Genomic DNA, 6,934 nt, shown 5'->3' with positions numbered 1-6,934 from the left:
CCCGTGCGCGCGCCCCCAGGCCCGGTTGGGCCACGCCCTCTGCCGGAAGTGACGATTGATGGCGGAAGGCCGGCGGTGCCGCGGGAATTGAATGTTGCCGAGTTGTGGTGGTTTTAACTACCTTGGAGGTGAAGGAGGCCCGGGAAGGGTGCGCGCAGGGCGGAGAAGAAAGAAAAGGTGGAGGTGGCAAGGGTCGCCCCCTCTGTGCAGGCCGGGCGAGGACGGGGGCGTCCATGCGGCGGCGGTCTAGGAGCTGGGCGAAGGGGGTGAGGAAGGCGCTGTATCTTGTGACCCGGGCGGGAGTTGGGGGGCGGAACTCCGCCATCCTCCCCGGCTCTCACCTCTTCCCTTGCTCCCTTTCTGCCTCAGGCACGCTCCAGACCTCCATTGGGACGCCTCCTCTAGTTTCAGAGGCCCGCCCGCCCCGCGTCTTCCGCCACTTTGGTCTGCACTGCAGACTTCGGAATAGAAGTGATTTCTAGAGGAAGAAGAGCAGTAATAACTTGGGAAAGGAGAAGGCTTGTCCGCTCCTGAACTGTCCTATGAAGGACGTAATCGAGGCTTGAGGACAAGCTGAGGATCGGACTGGGGGAGCTAAGGAGAGAGGATTCCAAATCACCTGTGCAAAAACAGGTAAGTAACAGGTGGCTGTGGGGGAGCGCGGTGGTTCAGTTTAATCGGAAGGGGAAATAAACTTATTAACTAGTCAATCATGTGTTAATCACCTTATATACACCAGGTGCTGTGACAGATCCGAGGGAAGGAGGCAGGCACTTCTTTATTAAGCGTGTCCCATATTGTGTCCCAGACCCAAGCCAGGTCCTTTACAATTGAATAGACAACCAGGTGGCGCGGTGTATAGAGAGTCCCAGACCCGCAGTAAGGACCTCCCGAATAAAGCTTCAGCCTTGGACACTCTCTAGCGGTGTGGCTATGGGCGGATCCATTCTTTGCCTCAGTTTCTGCGTCTGTGAAATGTGAATAATAACACTCACCTCCCCGCGTTGTTGTGATAAGTGCACAGTGCTTAGCACTGGGCCAAGCTAGCTTTCAGTATTGCTTCATCTCAGCAACCTTGGGAGCTAGGGGATGTTATTGACCCCATTTTAGAAGAATGGGATCATCCCACTACAACCCTAGGAACTACCGTGTTTCCCCGATAATAAGACCTGTCCCGAAAATAAGCCCTCCCCATAGTGTGTAAGATTCCTCTAAAATAAGCCCTCCCCCGAAAATAAGCCCTATTGAGATTGCTACTGTAGTGAAGGTGATCCCCTGCACTACACGCTACATTACGGTACATTATGCACCGTCCCGTCCCCCCCTCCCCCCCAAACGCACACCGGGCTCCGAGCTGCATCCAATCAGAGCTGCAGCAGTGAGCGCGTCATCCTGTTATTCCCCAGTGATTTGCTTATTGAATAAAGGTACATTTTTTTGTTCACATTTACCTGTTTATTAAAATTGCTGTCAATGTTCATTAAAATTAGCCCTCCCCTGAAAATAAGCCCTCTGGTGTTTTTCTGTCCAAAAAAATAAAAAGACAGTGTCTTATTATTGGGGAAACATGGGTAGTTCTGTCTGAGGCAGTGGAGGCTGGGTTTGAAGTCAGGGCTTCCTGACTGCAGGCCAGGGATTGGATCCAAGTACCACCAAGTTCCCTGGGAAATACAAGGACAAGATGAGGGACAGTAGTGTGAAATAAGATAAGAAATGTGGTTAGGAGTGAGATTGTAGAAGGCTTTAAATGCTAGACTGAGGATTTTATCCAGGAAGCTTTAGGAATACATGAAGATTTGAGTAGAGAATTGACATAGTCACATCTGTATTTTAGAAATAACAGTTTGGCAGCTACAAAGAAGATGGATTGGAAGAGGAAGTGGGGAGACCACTTAGCTGTTGCCATAGTCTAGGTAAGAAATAATGAGGGGCTGAATTAGAGTAGAAGCTGGGATGGGTTCAAGAGATGTTTTGAAGGTAGAATTAACAATACATGAGGATTGAATATAGGAAAGTGAGAGTGAAGGAAGATTAAAGAATAATTCCAAGGTTGTGAATCTAGATGACTGGAAAAATGGTGGTGCTCTTAACAAACTTAAGAAGATTTGAGGTGGAGCATTTCCTTTTTCTGCAGGAGCCATCAAGCGGAGAGGAATGTGGCTCTTACCCTCCAGTACCCGCCATGGCTTGTGTACGCCCCTTGATATCTGTGTACTCCGAAAAGGGGGAAGCATCTGGCAAAAATGTTACCTTGCCTGCTGTCTTTAAGGCTCCTCTTCATCCAGATATTGTGAATTTTGTTCATACCAACTTGAGGAAAAACAACCGGCAACCTTATGCTGTCAGTGAATTAGCAGGTCATCAAACCAGTGCTGATATGGCCCTGAATAAGGAAGTTGATTTAGTTAGTATTTTCATTTTCATTACTTTGGCTTAACACCTTTCGTTGCATTGGTTTGACACGAGCAGCTAATATTTCTCCAGTTATTCAGTTCTATTTCTGAAAACAAAAGTGTTTTGTAGGTGTGTTTAAATACTTCTTTGTGGGCAAACTCCTACATATTGTATACATTTTGCAATTAATTTTAAATGTAATTTCTCTTTCTAGCTCTTCCTGTTGGGGGTAGCTGGTGTTATACAGAAGTACTGATGATTTATATGTGTTTATTTTATATTCTGCAAGTTTACCCACATTATTGATTGTTTCAAATAATTTTTAGTTGATTCTGTGTAGGGTAAAAATGCCAACACATGGTCTGCAAAAAAGTGATAAGTTTTGTTTTTTCTTTACCTGTGCTCATTCCTTCACTTTCTTTTTCTTATCTTGGTGCTGTATCTAGCATTTCTAATTCTTCTGTCTCAGATAGGAATGGTGAGAATGAACATCCTTAGTGTACTCTGTATCTTACCAGAAAGGATTCTAGTTTATCCTCATAAATATATAATGCTAGCTCTTGGTTTTAGATGTAAATTTGATCTTACCCAGAAGGCTAAGTGTTTTTATTTTATTTTTTTTGCTTTTGTTTGGAGGGCAATTGGGGTTAAGTGACTTACCCAAGGTCACACAGCTATTTGTGTGTGTGTTAAGTGTCTGAGGCCAGATTTGAACTCAGGTCCTCCTAACTCCAAGGCCAGTGCTCTATTCATTGCACCACCTAGCCACCCCAGGCTAAGTGTTTTTAACCAAAAAGAATGTTGTATTTCCTCAGAATCTTCTATAATTTTTAATATTATCATTATGTTTATATCATTTTTGTAATTAATACAGTTAATTACATTTGTCTTTTTCCTAATATTGAACCAACTCTATAAATATAATAATGTATCATTTTTGTAGTGTTATAGCCTTTCCCAATTTTTTATTTAACATTTTTACATCAATGTTCATTAGGGATATTGGTCAATAGTTTTATTTTTCTGTTTTGACTTTCCCTGGTTTAAGTATCAAGACCATATTTGTGCTCTATTCCCCCAACTCCCAGTCTCACTCTTCTAGATACCCCACTTCTTCCATTTTGGCCTCTGTGGAATGCCTGCTCTATAATGAACAAAGTTCCTTTCATCTTGAACTTCTTTCTTTCTCACTCCCTTCCATCTTCTGGCCCTCAGTGAGACCTGGCTCATCTCCTGATGGCACCACCTCCCTTGCCACCCTTTTTAGTACTGGCTACTTTCTTCCTTTCATACCCCTCAGTTCATTTGTCACAAATGGGGAGTCAGACTGCTTCTTACTCCCCAGTGCCTCTTCCATCCTGGACTTGACTTCTGCCATCACTCAGTAGATTCCTTCTTTGAGGTTCATGCTATCCAGATTCATCACCTAATTCAAATCCTTGTAGCTGTTATTGACCTCTAGGTCTTCCTTCAGTGAATTTAGTGCCTGGCTCTCAAATACGCTAATTTCCCAGTTCCTCAATATACTTGGTTCTTATGACCTTTTCTTCCACTCCAGGTTAGTTACATGCAAAGATAGTCCTGTCCTTGAACTTGCCATCACCATAAGTATTCTACTTCAGTGTCCACAAACTCCAGAATTCTTTTATATGATCATAATTTTTCATCATTCCATCTTGTCTTCCATCTGTCTTAAGACAGCTAACCCTGCTCTTCATATTCACCACAACCTCCATTTCTTCCTCCCTTCCGTTCTTTCCTACGTTTCTGTATTATATCAAAGGCATTACCATACATCTAAGACAGTTTTCTGCTGGCTAGTGTCATCCTTGATTACCTCCAGTCCGTTGCCAGATCTTGCTGTTTCTATCTCTCCATCTCTTACATACCCCCTTTCTCTCCATGCAAAGTCTTTTAACTGTCCTTTCTGCTGATAATTGCTCTCTGCAGGGTTACCTTTGTCTGTATCTCTATCTCTACATGTTGTCTTCTCCAACAGATTGTATTTTCCTTCAGGAGTGGAGCTGTTTTGTTTTCCTTTGTATTCCCAGCACCTAGAATATAGTAAGTGCTTATTAAATGCTTGTTAATTAATCTAGCAGCCAAGGACCTTGGTTCAAATCTACCACTTACCTCTACCATTTTAATCTTAAGTAAGTCACTTCCTTTCTCTGAATCTCAGTTTCTTCCTTTGTGAATGAAAGTAACGGCCATCCAAGAATGGGGAAAGGGGAGAAGTATAAGGATATAATCAACCAGTTAGCACATGTCACATGGGAAATGAAGAAGAGGTAAGAATTGAGAAATATTCCAAGTTTGCAAATCAAGGTGACTGGAAGGATGTTGGTAACCTCAACAGAAATAGCAAAAGTCTGAAGTAGGCAAGATACTGAGGGGGTTTTTTTTGGATACATGAGTTTGAGGTGCCAGAAGGAACATGCAAATGTCCAGCAGTCAATTGAATTAGATAGGTCTGTTCTGCAGAAGAGAGATAGGAGCAGAATACCTAGATATGAGATCACTGTATTATGGAGATGATAATTGACCTCACAGGAACTAATAAGGTCACTGAGAAAAAAAGGAAGAGGGCCTAGACACAGAGCCTTGGGTTGAGTACCTATGGTTAAAGGAAGGGATTTAAAATTTTCTGTGTGACTTTTAAAGCCCTTCATTACTTGGTCCCTTACTACCTTACCAGTCCAGTCTTCTTATATCTTACTCCCTTCCACTCTATGATCGAGTAATACTGGCTTCCTCATTATTCTCTGCAAACAATACTGCATCTCCTGGTGTCATTTTCACTGGCTGTTCCCAGTTCTTGGGATTCTCTCCCTCCTCTTTGCTATCTCCTTGCTTCCTTCAGTTTCTAATTAAAATCTCACTTTCAAGAAACCTTTCCCAATTCCCTTTAATGCTGCTGCCTTCCTTCTGTGATTTTCTCTGCTTTATCCTCTCTATAGATCTTGTTGTACATAGTGATTTGCATGTTATTGCCTCAGACTGTGACCTTCTTGGGAGCAGGAATAGGTTTTTTTCTTTGAATCCCCAGTGCTTGCTTACCACAGTGGCTGGTGCATAGTAGGCACTTAATAAATGCTTATTGACTTGAGGGCCATGAACTGACCAGCAGAAGAAACTCTGAAAAACCGTCAACTCTGATATGAGGAAAATGAGAAGAGACCCCTTCACTTGTGTATAAATGACTCCCAGGTCTGTATCACCACCTAGTCCCTCTGCAGAGAGCCAGTCCTGTATTTCTAGCACTTGTTAAATACCTGAATCTCTACCTGGATGTTTTATTGCCACTCAAAGTCAATATCTACAGAAGTGATTTCCACATCTTTGGCTCCTCTGTCAAGTCTAATCCCCTTAACTTCTATTGGTGCTGATGACACGTTGCTTTCTAGTCACCCTGGTCTTGAAAGCTCAAAATCATCTTCTTCTATTTTTCCCTTCTTCCACCCTCACATCAAGCAAATGCCAAATCCTGTCAATTCTGTCTTCATGTTATCTTTTACATCTTTCTTCTTCTTTCTGTGAACACAGCAACTACCCTAACTTAGGCTCTGGTTGTTTTTTAAATAGACTCCAATATGAGTCATTCTAATAAGTCAGTCTTCTATATAAAAATTTTCAGTAGTTCCCCATTGCCTGCCAAATGAAGTAAAATCTGATCTTTAGAACTTAATCTACCTTTCCAGCCTCTGCTTCTGCAATTTTTTTTTCAAGTTCCAGCCAAACTGGGTTATTCTTTATTCTTCCTTTCTCTCCCCTCCTCCATTTTCTTCTTCCCCATCCATTTCTTTGGCTTTGTTTATATTGTCCCTTGCCTTTAAATTGAACTCATTCTTTCCCTAACCACTCCCTCTTTACCAAACCCCCCCCCAAAAAAAAAAAAAATTTAATGATTGATTGATATCCTTCCCTTCTCTCAAGGGCTAGTCCAAGTACTTCACTAAATTGGAAACCATTAAGGAGTATAGACTGTATTTCTTCCTTTACACTTCACCAAACTGAACTGGTCCCTCTCTGAACATGTTCTAGCTTCCCACTTATGTGCCTTTGTTCATATTCTTCACAGTACTGAAATACCTACTTTTCTTTCTCTTCTAATCCATCATCTTTATCTGTTAATATCCTATTCACCAGCAGTGGGGACTTGCCTCCCGAATCAGAGCTCATAATATATAAGATAATCATTTGTGTTATAAAGCTATGTCCTCTCCCATATGGAACTTGGGAAAGGTACTTAAGGACAGCAACCAAGTCTTATCTTTGAATGCCTCAGACACTATATTGTACGTAGTAAGCACTTAATAAATGTCTATGTTAATGACTAAACATTACATATAGCTTCCTTAGGTAATTCTTAAGAGGAAAACACACTCATATATATAGCCTGTTTTCTTTTGGAGGTGGGTGTTGGTTGTCATCTGTTTCCTTCCTGCTCACCCTAGGGCTCTTGGCCAATAGGAAGTGATTTTCTGAATGAAGATTGAAGCTGTCTTTGAGGACTGAGTCTCAAAAGGTGAAAATGAAA

The 6,934-nt window shown here is 42.1% G+C and overlaps 1 protein-coding gene across 6 annotated transcripts in view; it reads left to right on the top strand.

Annotated features, from left to right (window-relative positions):
• Window positions 1-493: 493 nt before the first annotated feature.
• The window catches only part of LOC138177373 (uncharacterized), a 58,391-nt gene continuing 51,950 nt past the window's right edge, over window positions 494-6,934 (top strand). For 3 of the 6 annotated variants that reach the window (XM_069108579.1, XM_069108573.1, XM_069108539.1), the window contains exons 1-2: window positions 495-633; window positions 6,852-6,922. The gene's annotated coding sequence lies outside the window, so the exon portion shown is untranslated. Of the gene's footprint in view, window positions 634-1,834; window positions 1,914-6,851; window positions 6,923-6,934 lie in introns of all 6 variants that reach the window. The other 3 variants (XM_069108548.1, XM_069108566.1, XM_069108557.1) reach the window with 3 other exon arrangements.

The sequence above is a fragment of the Petaurus breviceps genome, unplaced genomic scaffold (genome assembly GCF_028583685.1).
Source record: "Petaurus breviceps papuanus isolate PSGF00001 unplaced genomic scaffold, PetGlider_PUasm1.0 138, whole genome shotgun sequence".
In the NCBI taxonomy this organism is placed as follows: domain Eukaryota; kingdom Metazoa; phylum Chordata; class Mammalia; order Diprotodontia; family Petauridae; genus Petaurus; species Petaurus breviceps.
Note: the sequence above shows the minus strand (reverse complement) of the source record. Positions and strands in the feature narration are given on the sequence as shown.